Genomic DNA, 14,450 nt, shown 5'->3' on the forward strand with positions numbered 1-14,450 from the left:
GAGAGCAGGACGCGGCTCCCCATCGCCGGCCTGAGCTCCCCAGGACCAGAGTCTGAGGAGCTGGCGACAGGGTCGCTCACGGATGTGCGGTAGCGAGAGGTCAGACACCCGGCGCTCCAGGGGTGTCGGCTGTCACATACAGTGTGTCACATATGATGTGTCACATACGGTGTGTCACATGCGGTGTGTCACATACAGTGTGTCACTGTGGGGAGGCAGAGGCTGTCACATATGGTGTGTCACATATGGTGTGTCACATACCGTGTGTCACCATGGGGAGGCGGAGGCTGTCACATATAGTGTGTCACCGTGGGGGAGGCGGAGGCTGTCACATACAGTGTGTCATATATGGTGTGTCACATATGGTGTATCACATACGGTGTGTCACCGTGGGGGAGGTGGAGGCTGTCACATATGGTGTGTCACATACGGTGTGTCACATACGGTGTGTCACTGTGGGGGAGGCGGAGGCAGCGGGGCGTGCATGGCCACGAGGGGGATGGAAGAGTCGTGGAACAAAGAGCTATCTCCAGGGAATAGTCTCAAAGACCAGGTGCCCACTTAACTGGAAAAGAAGACCTTTGTTGGTAGCATCAAGAAGATACTGAAGAACATCACCTAAGAGGCTATTTTGAACAGAATGGGAAAATTGAAGTGATTAAAACCATGACTGACCAAAGCAGTGGCGAGAGGAGGGGCTTTGCTTGTGTAGCCTTCGGTGACCGTGACTCTGTGGATAAGGCTGTCATTCAGAAATACCATGCTGTGAATGGCCACAACTGTGAAGCAAAGATAGCCTTGTTCAAGCAAGAGATGCTAGCCTTCCTCCAGCTAAAGAGATCAGAGTGCTCCTAGAAACTGGTGGTGGTTGAGGAGGTGGTTTTGGTGGGAATGACAACTTTGGTCATGGAGAAAACTTCATTGGTGGAGGTAGCTTTCATGGCAGCCGTGGTGGTGGTGGACATGGTGGCAATGGGGACAGGTGCAATGGATTTGGTAATGATGGAAGCAATTTTGGAGGTGATGGAAGTTACAATGATTTTGGCAATTACCAAAAGCAATCTTCAAATTTTGGACCCATGAAGGGAGGAAACTTAGGAGGCAGAAGCTCTGGCCCCTGTGGTGGTGGAGACCAATACTTTGCCAAACCACAAAACCAAGGTGGCTTTGGTTATTCCAATAGCAGCAGTAGCTATGGCAGTGGCAGAAGGTTTTAATTACTCCTAGGAAACAAAGCTTAGCAGGAGAGGAGAGCCAGAGAAGTGACAGGGAAGCTACAGTTTATAACAGACCTGTGGACTCAGCCAAGCACAGTGGTGGGGGGCCCAGCTGCTACAAAGAAGACGTGTTTTAGACAGTGCTCATGTGTATGGGCAAAAAGTCGAGGACTGTATTTGTGACTAATGGTATAACAGGTTATTTTACTTTCTGGTCTGTGGAAAGTGTGAAGCATTCCAACAGAAAGTTTTAATATAGATTTTTTTTTGCACTCATGCTGTTGATTGCTAAATGTAATAGTCTGTTCATGATGATAAATAAACATCTTTTTAAAAATAAACAAATAACTAAGATAAAATACATTGTAAAATAGTTTCTCCAGAAAGAAGCACTCTCTCCAGTTTTAGAGGAAAGATGATAGAGTTGCATTTACCAGATGTGTAGGGATCTTGGTGGACTCTCTTCATTCCAAGCTCACTTTGAAACATAATCCAACATTTGCCTATTAAAAAACAAGTCAAATTCTACAGTACCTTATGATTGTTGTAAGTGTTAATACAGACTTAGTGGAAGCATAGGGAAATGAGTTGACATCGTCCACCAAGAAAACAAATTTAATAAAATGAAATTCCTCATTAAATATTTCAAAACTTGGCCATAGTTTTCCCCTGGTTGCCTTATCTATTTTTCTTCTCCCCTGCCCCTTGTTGGGGCCAAGGGGAAACTTCCCCTTCAGCCTCTGACCATTGCTGAAAATCAACTGACAAAGGGCAGATTAATAGGAGAAAAGGTAAGAGGAGGAAAGGCCCAGTCTCGCAAAGGTGCTCTTGTTATGCCGATGAAACCTCACAGGTAGCAGCTCTCAGAAAGAACAAGTGTCTGTCAGACTCCCAAAGGTGTCAGATTCTTAGCCTCCATCTCCCACAAGCCAATCCTTCCTAAATCGGACAAACAGGGGGACTCAGGAATCCCTGGCTGTTTATTTCACAAGTGCATATTTTCTCTACAGATGTAAATCTCCTCCACAAAAGGCAGCTTTGCAGGGCTATTCTTCTTCTTCTTTTTTTCTTTTTTAGAGACAGAGTCTTGCTTTACTGCCCAGGCTAGACTGCAGTGGCCTGAACATAGCTCACTGTAGCCTCAAACTGAGCTTGAATGATCCATCCTCCTGCCTCAGCCTCCCGAGTACCTGGCACAACAGGTGCGTTTCACCATGCCCGGCTAATTTTTAAATTTTTTGTAAAGACAGGGTCTCACTATGTTGCCCAGGCTGGTCTTGAACTCCCAGCCTCAAGTTATCTTCCTGCCTTGCTTTCCCAAGGTGCTGGGATCACAGACGTGATCTACTGTGCTGGACCAGCAGGGCTATTCTTGTCTGCAGGCCCTCTGAATAGACACCTTAAAATATGCCAAAAAGTATATACTGGGGCAAAATATTTTTGGTTTCATTTACCACTAACCCTCTCCACTTGCTGGAGCAATAGCACTGCCACGTTCAGCCAGCCTAACTCACTCAGCGAGACAGCTGGCCTGTGGGCAATGGACCCCTCCCAAGGAAAGCTGCTCTACTACTGGCTAGCGTGAATCAGAAAGCACCCTGGGCATCTCACCGCCGACACACTGTGGCTTTCCAAGTATTCACAAAACAAAAACGCTTTTTTCTTTGTGATAACAAGCCTCAAGATCAGCCTCCAGTGATTCTTGCCTCCTGGTATTCACACTCCCACAGAGTCTCCACCTATGAAGTCACAGCTAACCTGAGACCAAGAGAATTTTGGGGATGTGACAATGTATGACGTCTGAAAATAGATCATGGAAGGCTTTGCAGCTTCTGCCTTGTTCTCCTGGGTGACTCACTGTGGGGCCCTGCAGAGAGGAGCTGAGGCCACCCGCCCGCCGCTGCCACCACACCACCAACCATGTCAGTGAGCTATTGGCCCCCAATAAAAGTCTGGGCAAAAAATCTCAATCTGTGGAGGTTCATTAAAGCCAAAGTAGAGGACATGGCTGGGGAAAACACAGACCACAGACAAAGCTGTGACTATTTTTCCAAAAGGGGCTTTGGAGGTTTCAACATTTAAAGGCATTAAAAAAAAAAAAAAAAAAGCAGGGTTGTGATAGTGAGACAAAATGGTTACGTTCTTGTGAGTTCCAGGAAAATCTACATTTTACATAAGATAAAACAGATGTTAGAAGAGAAAAAGGGAGTGTAGGAAGCATCAATAATGTAGATGTCCCTGGGTAGGTGGAAGAATGTTTGATCCTATCTTGTCTCTGTTCTGTACCCGTGAAGATAACTTGTAATACTTTATTAGTATAAAACTAAACAGACTTTCATTTTAGGAGCTAGATGTGGCCTGCAGACCTAAAGCTACAATTTGTATGTCCTTGCTTATGGGAGGCCAGTAAGGAATTTGCTTCATGAATGACATGTGGGGCCAGGTTTTCACAGGTGCCTGAGGCCTTTACCTTCTCTTTTGCATATTGACTTGGCACAGGTTGTCCTGAGATTTTTATTTTCTTCTTACACAGCTAAAGCAGATTCTCGTGTCCCAGTTTAACTTCAGAAGACTGTAACCTTGACTGACACTAGACTACTACTCATTAGAGACCAAGAGCCACAACTACCACTCAAGCCATTCCTGAATTTACAAGTCACAGGAACTGTGACAGAAAATGATTATTATTGTTTTAAGCCACCAAGTTTTGGGGTAATTTGTTATGTAGCAATACATAACTGACAACATTCTTAATTGAGGCAGTGATTCTAATGCTTACTCAGTTTTGTGGTGTGAATAATGCTTTGGGATTTGTAGTATTGGATGACTTCTTTATTTCTTATCTTCTATCATCTTTTCTTAATAAAACAACATTGAGAAACTCAGATAACTATCACCATGTGTTTTTAATAGATTCATTTTAAAAAATATATTCTATCCAATACTGGGACAGTAAAGCATCATATTGAAGAGCATGGACACGGGAGCCATGAAGCCTGGATTCTACAGTTTCCCAGTTATGTGGTCTTGGGCACATTATCAGTCTGAGACCCAGTTTTCCCACTTGTAAAATATGCAGAGTAATCACAAGTGTCTCGAAGAGATTTGAAGGGATGAGATATGATGATGCATGTTCTTTGCACACTTCATGTCTTGTAGTGAATGTGCAATAAATGTCAGCTATTACTGAGCTGCTTTTAGTATTAAAAGTACTATAATGTCTATTCTGATTACATTTAAAATGGGAATTTTGCAAATAAAAGACAGAAGTTCAAACCCAAATCTTTCCAGCATGCTATTTTTTGTTAATGATATTAATAGAATTAGAATCACTTTCTATTCATCCAGACAAGCTTGCAGACAACCCACTGACACTGTGAACTTGGATGTTGTGGAATGCTAATCATTTCTAGCAATGTCAATGATGGGGCAAAGCACCAGCTGGAAGAAATTTAATCAAGGACACACATTCTACATTTTTATGTTATATTTTATGCTCATTTAACATAACTGTTTTGCATGGAAAAATCTTGCAACCATAGACTATTCATGAAAGTGACATCTTATATTTCTCATGCTTTATTTCCAGAGCTTGCCCATTCTTCCATTTTATACACACACACACACACACACACCCCACACACACACACACACAAGTCTACTTAAGAAAATCATTTATTGGTTGATTTGTTGGTAATTGTGAAGCTCAGTTGGCTAGAAGATGTAACTGATCTTGAGTTTGTTGTATAAATGGGGGAGAGAAACTTTTAGAAAATCAGTTGGAAAAGTAGCAGAAAAAAGAAAAATAAAAAGCACGAATAGAAAGTGCAAAATAGAAAAGTCATAGTAAATGAAAATGTGGAGAACAGGGCAAACCATAAGGAAAATGAGCATTTGTTTGGTGTGAAAAATTGGTGCATAAATGACTCAAGAACAAGTGCTTATTAGAATGTTTAATAACTATCACCAGCACTTATATTTCATCCTGTTTCCCTCAGCTAATTTCTTTAAGGAAAAGAAGCCTATTGTTAATTGCACTAAACAAAAGTAGAAGTTTAGCTTGTAGATACCTTAAATATTTGCCATGAGTCTTGGGTGTTTAGTGTTTACATGCACCGACTTAATTTCAGCTTACTGACTCTTCTTCCTAGATACTGGAAACTGAAAAAGGGCAGCATGCTGACCGATAAGTTGATTCTCAGAGTTCTTATGTAAATAAGGCAGCTTACTGCTTAGAAGACTCTGTGACATCAAGGAGACTCAGATTTTCCACCTGTATAGAGAAATAACATCATGTATCCTTTCATCATATCTGAGCAATAAATAAGTCAATGGCTAAATATGGCCAAGGAGATAGAAATAAACCCCTCATACTGAGTAGTTTAAGGTAGCAATTTTCAAGTGGATTCTATAACACAACATGGAAGCCAGGAGAGGGCTGTGATGAGAGTTCAGACCAGCAGGCCCCAGATGAAGGACATGCTAGCCATACTGACAGCAGGCTTAGGTGAACTTATGCATATTGAATACTGAGTGCTTAGGAACCCCAGTAGGCTTCCATCACTCATGCAGAAGACAGGAAAATTCTCCCCTGGGAAGTGTGAGCAGCCTAAGAGAAAAGACATAAAGTCACTGACATCATAGTTTTCCCATACATGTCTCATCAGATCATACTATAGGGAAGTTCAAAGTCGACCAGTCTTACACATGTGTTCAGAGTTTCTAACCAGGGAAGACCTCCAAGATGGAAGATAAAAACTAGAACAGACAGGAAAAAAAACAACTTTCCAGGAAACAAAACCAAAAAACATTAAGGGAGAAGAAATATTCTAAAGCCTACCATGAATATACAAAAGAGTTTAGGGAGATATATCTATGAACTGAGAACAAGGACTAGAAAAAAGGAATATAGAAAACAAAAAGAAGAAACTAAAACAAAAAGATGGAAAATAGGTCAAAGGAGATAAGAAATTTAGAAAACAGTCTAGAAAATCTAATATACAATAATAGAAATTCAAAAAGAGCAAGAACAGAGAAAATTGAAGATAGGAAATCATCAAGAAAGGACATTTTTCCAAGACTGAAGGTTATGAATTCCCAGACTAAAAAGACCCTCAGGGGCCTGAGCGGGGACTGAAACAGCAGTGTGGATGACACATCATCGTGAAATTTCAGAACTGAGCATGGATGTAAGATTCTCAAAGCTTCCAGATGTAAAAGCAAGTCACATACAAAGCATTAAAAATCAGATGAACACTGTAAGCTAGTGGGATCGAGAATTCCTTTTAGGTGCAGAAAGAATGTTATTTCCTATGTAGAATTCAATACAGAAGCAAATATCAATCAGATGGGAGAATATAAAACAGATACTGCTATTAGACGTGCAAGACATTGTTTTCCAGGGCACTACTGGAAGATGTGACCCACTGCATTAAGAGAACAAATGAAGAAGGAGAAAGACATGGAACACAGGAAACAGGAAGTCAAACAGAGAAGAGAGGCAAAACCCCCTCAAAATCCCTAGGATAACAAGAAAGCATTTCAAGAAGACCGCTGTGTACCAGTCATAGAGGTCAAATAGTCCACAGTCTTAGCTGGAAAATTTGTAGCCCAGGACAGGGCAGGGTCCTTTCTCTGTTGCCAGCCTTCCCTCAGAGTACAGAGACGGTACAGTCAGAGCCAGTGCAGCCGCCACATGCTGACGCAGGAGGTGGGGGTATGCCTGAGAAAGAATGAGGAGATAGTAAAACAACTGGGTCTCTCTTTTAATCAAAATCTTGGTAAAAGCCTCTGGTTCCCACAGACAAGAAGGAAGATGAAAACACTATTCTGTCTGAAGAAGAGTAAATCTCCTTTATATACAATCTTAAGATTCTTTTCTATTTTTCTATTACTAATTTCGGGTATCCTTCTGTCAACATGTTGGTCAACACATTTTTCTTTTTTTAAGCTGCTGAGAGCCATACAAACCACTCTTTTAAAGAGGTCACAATAATTATGCAACATGGAAATGAGGAGTGTATCAGAGGCACTCTCAGCAGGAAATCTGGAAGGCTGAGATTCCTCCCCCGAGGGAGTAGTGGGCTGGACAGAACAGAGCTTTTTCATCTAGGATAAGGTCTGGTGCTCGGTTTTCCTTGAAGAAATTCCCTTCTCTTATATGAATTATGCTGAAGAATAGAGAACATTTGTTTTTACATGGTAGCAACTAACGGCTTTCGATATGAATTTGTGGTTCTCAGTTTAATCCTTGGAGAGTGTTTCATTGAGCCATTCCTCACATGGGTTACTCCAAAAGCATGCCCCTACATTTAAAAATCTTCTTAAGATCTTGAATTTAGCAATTTTGTCATAGAAATATGCAGTTATTACATTGTTTTGAACTTTTTGTGTAAATTAATGTTAGTTTATCTAAGTTCAGTTGTTCAGAATATGTATTTAGAATGATACCTGTATTTATGAGTATCTTTGAGAATATGGTAGATGAGATATTATTTCTTTCTGTTTCAGCACATCAGGAAGACAAGTAGTAAGTAGTCCCATTAGGAAGAATGACTGTCAGTAAGTGAAACATGTATCCAGGTAGGTCTTCTCAGTTAATTTTGGTACATGCTCTCCCTCAAGATAATTTGAATATTACTGTCAACTTTAATCTTTTCAATTTATTGAATTCTTTCCTCCTTAGGTTTTATATTGGGATTTGACAGATAAAATAATGATAACTAATGGAAATTATTGAAGTGAAAATGATTTCCTTTACTTCTGTTTATCAAAGTTATTAATGCAGTTCAAAGGCAATTTTTATTAGAGGAAAATTATTTTATGTTTATTTTCGCCTAACTGGGAAAGTTGAGAAAGGTTTCAGTTGCATTTTGTCTGAATTAAATGCTTTTATACAGAACTTGCATTTCCCCTATGACAAAGTAACTCCCGTTTTATTTTTATGTCCTAAATCCCAATATCAGATTTAAATGATGTTTATTTCTTAGCTGATATCTTTTGTGGTTTATCCTCCAGAAAATATTATTTGTCATGAATGATTCTGCATTGTCTATTTGGTTTGTCTAGAAAACATAGCCTTTAATCCTTTTATTTACTTGAAAATAAACAATGTGGACAATACTATGATGATGCTATCAGGAAGAAACTTTATAAGCATATAAATTAAACTATATATCTAACTTTGGTTTTAAAGCCATAAGAGTTATTAACGCAGTCTGCTTTACATTCACCCACCAAAACTCATACTTTACGTGCAAGTCAATAATTTTAGTATTGTTTTATATTTCCAGAGTTTCTGAGTATTAGCTTTTGAATCTCACATTGTAAACGAAATGAAAAATCACACACAGGTTTGTGACAATGTAATTAATAGTCATAAACCTGAGGTGTGAAAACTAAATGCAATTTAAAAAAATTTTTCAATTCTGAACTCAGAATAAAATGGCTTCTGTTTCCATTCTCCCTAATAGCAGAACATTGCCTATTTACTTCTAGATACTCCGGGTTACTTGTAGATTCATCCTCAGTCTCTCTGGGTAAATACTCAGTGAAATCTAGTGTTTCTCTCCGCCTCCTTCTTCTCCTTCCCCCAGGGTTGAGTGGCATTCCATGGCGGGCTGAGGGGCAGGTGTTTTCACTCCCAGTGTGGAAGGGACCTGAGCCTGTCACTCAGTTGGGTGCGTGTGCATGTGAGCATACGCGCGAGCAGAGTGTCCCTGCCTCTGTGTGACTGTCGGTGTGAGCACTGCCACTTTGGATTGAGTGCGAAGGATGATTCGATGAAATGCTATATTTTGGAATAGAAATTGTGAATCTACTTGAGAAATCTCAGAAATTTCTACTTGTGAAATCTCAAATCACCTTTAAGGTGGTTGGGGGGATTTCAACCTCCCGATTGCTCTTTAGTCAGGAAGTTTTGGGTTAGTCATGGAGGAAAAGGAACTGCTGAGGGAGGCTTGTTCAGTCTCCATCAATTTCAAGACAAGATAGTTTGAATAATCAGGCCATATATATATTTACATATTCACACACACTATATTTCTATTATTTAAGCTTAAGGTATTTTTCTTTGTATCTTTAAGTATGTTCAATATTTTATAAGGTTATATTGTATATGTGTACATATGTCATACACATAAAAAGCAATTAATACTATCTATTCTAACATTTTAACCCTTATCGAAGATATTTAAGTGAACTATGTTCTTGGAATACAATTAGTCTGGGAGAAAACTTTTGTGAGGTTCCTATGAATAATATGTTCATGTCCTCCTGGCAGTGCTATGAAGTCCATAAATGCAGTGTTACGGTATTCCCACTTCTCATCCGCACCTGAATGCTTGCAGCCACTGCCCCAAGGTGTTTCGGTGGGAGCTGCAAGCCGGTGAGTTGCTTCCGGGCCCTCGTCCCTGCGGCGCCCCCTCCTCAGGCCTCGCGCCCTCTGAGCGTCTGCAGCCCGCCTCAGGTCCCAGCGTTCGTTTACACACACGTGAGCACAGCGTTGTGGTTCTCTGTGTTTTAGCACGTGTGGCGATGACGACAGGGACAAAGGGCGAGGAGACCCGCATGACCGAGCGCACTGCCACCGCGGGAGCCACGGGGAGCCGCGGGGAGCAGCCGGCGCCCGCCCGAGCCGCCCCGCGCCCGCCCGAGCCGCCCCGCGCCCGCCCGCCCGCCGCCCCGGCTCCTTCTCAGCTTTCGCACAGCGAGGAGGAAGGGAGCACTGTCCACGCTCTCCTGGCTCATGGGCCTTTTAAGGATCAGAGTCAGGGCGAGAGGTAGGCCCACCAGGATGCCTGTGGTGACGGAGAATTTCTCCTTCCCATCCGATTGGAATCGAAGCTCTTCAAAAGTAACACAGTCTTTTCCCAAATGACAGTGTTGCCTTCCAGGTGTGAAAATATTTTTCTATTCTCCCCCTAAAAAGACTAAAGGTTTATTTGTTATCACTCAAAGAGTGTGGAGTTTGGAGTTTAATGGCGTCCCTAATCACGCCATCCTCGTGAGCTCGTTGGGAGCAAAGCACACGCTACCCACAGGGTGCTGTGAGAGCGGCGGATACGGTTATCTGTAGGGAGTCTGGGCCCCTTCACCTCGGGAAAATGCGAGCTAAGCTTGAACAAAGGACGTCCCTGTCCTGTCGGTAACCGTGACCACAGCCGGTTCCCAGTTCCCATCCCTGCCCCATCGCCAGGCCCGCTGCCCCCACGGTCTGGAGAGGGGTCTAGGCACGAAGGTGGCCATGGCAAAGCTTGTGCCCTTGTTCATTTAGAATCCCTGAGCTTGTGTGTTGATCCTCAAATGCACCCACTGACAGTGAACAAGCCTGAATGGATATAAGTATCCTAAGAATTAGACACAAAGCAGAAATTTGTTTCCTGACAGATTTCAACATAGCATTGCCAGGCAGAAGGCTCAATGTTCTTCTTTGCTCTGCAAATTGTTTTGCATCCTTACCCAAAGAGAGAGAGAGAAAGAAAGAGAAAAAGACTTGTATGTCCTTCAGTTTTAGTATCTTTAGCTATAAAGTGATTACTAAAATAATTGCCTTCTAAATGAATCTGCAAAAATAAATGAGACATTGTAAGCAATAAATAGTGAATTCCAGCAGAAACAGCCTCTTTAATCAGAAAAGTTGTGAATATAATTAAAAATGAGAGGAACCGTTCCCTTTAAATACTTTGGATATATATTTATGAAATATATGGTAATGTTACCACTTCTTCTGAAGAACAGTTGTAAATCCTTCCTTAGAGCTTAGGTGTTTATGCCACAGGAATAAAAAGAGAGAAATTCTTGTTATTACTTGCGTCTAGGGAAAACTAAACACAGTTACGAATTAGCATTCATTTATATGTCTGTTTTTACTGCTAATCATTTGTTTATTTAATGAAAAATATTCTGCCTTCATTAAATTTTGAATGCTCAGAGGACTTTAATAGCAGTGACTGAACTTCAGTTAATACTCTAAAATATTCATACCTGTAATAAAGGCAAATGGCTTTGCTTAACCTGAAAATTGTTTGTTCTTTTAACCAGAGGAATAGACATTGAACACTGATTTATGAGTTAGCTAACTGCTTTTCCTTGATATGGTCATTGTCCCCTGCTTTGTCTTTAGCGGTAGCACACATTTAAGAAATAGTTGCTTAGGCCTTTACTAAAGACCACATGCAGAAACATATTCCATAGGCCTGGCTGAAATATGAACTACTACATTTTAAGTAGTTCATATTTCAGCGTGGTCTTTAATAAAGGCCTAAGCAAGTATTTCTCCCTTTCTCATTGCAACTAATGACATTGCTAAGGTTGAGCTGTTAATACAAGAAAAAATATTTAAAATTAAATTTTGATATTGGAAGTATATGTGGATTAAAATTCACAAATTGACTAATTATGCTCATAAGTCCATGCATAGCTCATGCATATGGACAACATGAGGAAATTTTGAATGTAGCATTATTTAAGTAAATTTCATATAGATTAGAGATTTCTCATTATTTATTATCATTATGTTGAGGCCCTTTATTAACCTTAAAAGTTTTGCCACATACACTATTTGCCATGAATACTTTCCACTTACCATCTGCAAGTATCGTCATTGCTACCAAGATTGTGTACAGGTCAAGTATCCCTTTATGAAGTGGGACCAGAAGTATTTCGGATTTTGGATTTTTTCAGATTTTGGAATATTTGCATATACATAATGAGATAACTTGGGGATGGGACCCAAGTCTAAACACAAAATTTTTTCATGTTTTGTATATACCTTATACACATAGCCTGAAGGTAATTTTATTTTTCTCTTAGGGACATGAATAAACTGTGTTGTGTGCCTGAGTTTTGACTGTGACCCATCATGTGAGGTCAGTGTGGAATTTTCCACTTGTGCTGTCATGTCAGTACTCAAAACATTTTAAGTTTTGGAGCGATTCTGATTTTGGAGTTTTGGATTAGGGATGCTCAACTTATAATGAGTACTTCTCTGGGCGGAGCTGTTTAGGCCAGCTTTGGTGGGGAGGAGGAAGTGTAGGTGCTTATACACGAGAGCCTTGCTGAAGCACCCGGTGGAAAAATCTCTCTCTCTTTGGCCTGAACTTCCAGCTCTGGTGTAGATTCATTCCTTCCTGACATGCTGACTCTCTTCAATATAATTCTCATAAAAGTACAGTTTTCCATAGAAAGTGATAAGTTGTCATTAATGGCCATGGACATCATTGTACTTATCACAACTCTTTCCTAATAGTTAGTTGAGAGAAGAATACTGGGGAATAGGTTGTAAGTTGGTCAAATTTGAAGCAGGGGAATACAGAAGGCTGTTTGGGAAGTTAGCACATAAGCTGACAGTACAAGGATCAGCCCTGAAGGCAATGTCTAGGGACAACTATGGGACACAAAATAAGGTAAATTCAATTCCTGCACTTACTAAATTTTAATCTAAGACATAAAAATTGTATAATGATAGACATGCTGCACATTTAACAGTTCATTGAATGAATAAGTATTTATGTTGTATCGTTAAAGGGGTGGTATACTCTACCTACTCTTGTAGATACCTACTTATTCTAGTCAGTAAACTAAGAATCATGAGAATCATACTTACAGTAAACAGATTTGGAGAGAATCCCTCATTTTTTCAGGGGTAGCAGGCAAGGCTTCAGGATAAATATGCTGTCGGAGGAGCTCATTGTTTGCAGAGAGGAAATAGAAGTGTTTAATTTAGAGCAGGGGAAAGAAGAGCTCACTTTATGAGACGGTAGAGAGATGAGCTTATATTGCACCAAACAAAAAGTTGTAGGTACAAACTTATAGCTCTTGAATGACAACAAACATATAAAACTTATTTTTTATTCAATTTATAGACTGGAGATGTACTCCAGCACCAAACTTTTTAATTGGCTTTTTAAGAATCCTCTTCATTTCTTTCCTTTCCTATAGCACATTGCCCCCACGCTTTCCTTAATCACCAGAGCATAGGGGGGAAAACCCTACATTACTTTTACAAACTCATCAAAATTCTTTTATCAGTTATTGGTATTGCAGACTGGCATAATCATCAATGAGTTTCTAGAAAAATGGGTCTAGCAAATGAACTACCTCCCAAAATGTAAATTAGGCACAAAGATAACATCTGATGTGGGAGGACCATAAATATCTGGATAGGAGATTTGGTGTGTGGGGGGACAGGGAGTGTTTTTGATTTTTGTCCCTCCAAAATGAGCTAAGCATTCTTCTAGTAAATGTTGAAGAGTGTTGGATGATTTCCAAAGTTTATTCCAACTTGGTGATTCTAAGATTTTTTCCTACTGGGATGAAAGCAGTCTAGAGTTCATATGTCTTTTGTATCCAAAGTTTAGAGACCTTGAGACTTGTGGATAGGCACTCATTTGTAATAATAATTTCTAGTGGCTGTAGTGTGATTTTTTTTTTTTAAAAAAAGAATGTAGATCTGAAAGTGAAATGACTTGGTTTCATGCCTTGTGTCACCTGTCCTAGGGATCTCACTATCCATTTGGAAATGATGTGCCCATGGTAATCAGGGAAGTAGCAGGTAGAAAACTTTTCGAACTGGCACTGAGCCCGGATCTCCCCTGGACACCAGAGAAACTTGGCACACGTTATCAGCAGAGTTCAGTGAGGTTACAGTTGTCCATGTGGGACCCAGCAGCACCATGCAACCATGAAGAAATCTTTTCAGAAAGATGTGGCTTTTATTTGAATTATTCCAAAAATGCTCAACACTAGAGCTAGCATCAAAAATGCATAAACAAGCACGAGATCTCTTTCTTTCTATTTAGATTCATTTTCTCTCTGTTGTCCATGCAGAATGATAACAGGAGAAGCCGTTGCTTCCATTAACCATCATGGCTCATACCCCATCTTTTCACTTCTGATACTAATCACCGCAAAGCCTCAGCCGCCTCTTGAAGCACTGATGAGCAGTCCATGTTCGACTGTGACCCAAATTTTAAAAGTAAAAAATAAAGGCAGTGTTTCCAAATAGCTTATCAAGAAATGTTTTCGCAGATAGTGTAGTCCAATTTTAGCAACTCTTAAGGATATGACATTTCAGTTATTTATTTCCCTTTTCTTTCTTTCTCCTTCCCCCTATTGGCTTGCAAATTCCTTAGAATTCATATAAAATATTGATATTAGAAGCATCTTATTATTCATTTAGAAGAGGAAAATACGATTGTTGTTTTCAAAGAGCCTACAGAGTCATCACCTGTT

At 40.3% G+C, this 14,450-nt stretch overlaps 1 pseudogene; it reads left to right on the forward strand.

Moving 5' to 3' along the window:
• Positions 1-414: 414 nt before the first annotated feature.
• LOC142873712 (heterogeneous nuclear ribonucleoprotein A1-like) lies at positions 415-1,217 on the forward strand (annotated as a pseudogene).
• The last annotated feature ends 13,233 nt before the right edge of the window (positions 1,218-14,450 follow it).

This window comes from Microcebus murinus, chromosome 11 (assembly GCF_040939455.1).
Source record: "Microcebus murinus isolate Inina chromosome 11, M.murinus_Inina_mat1.0, whole genome shotgun sequence".
Taxonomy (NCBI): Eukaryota; Metazoa; Chordata; class Mammalia; order Primates; family Cheirogaleidae; genus Microcebus; species Microcebus murinus.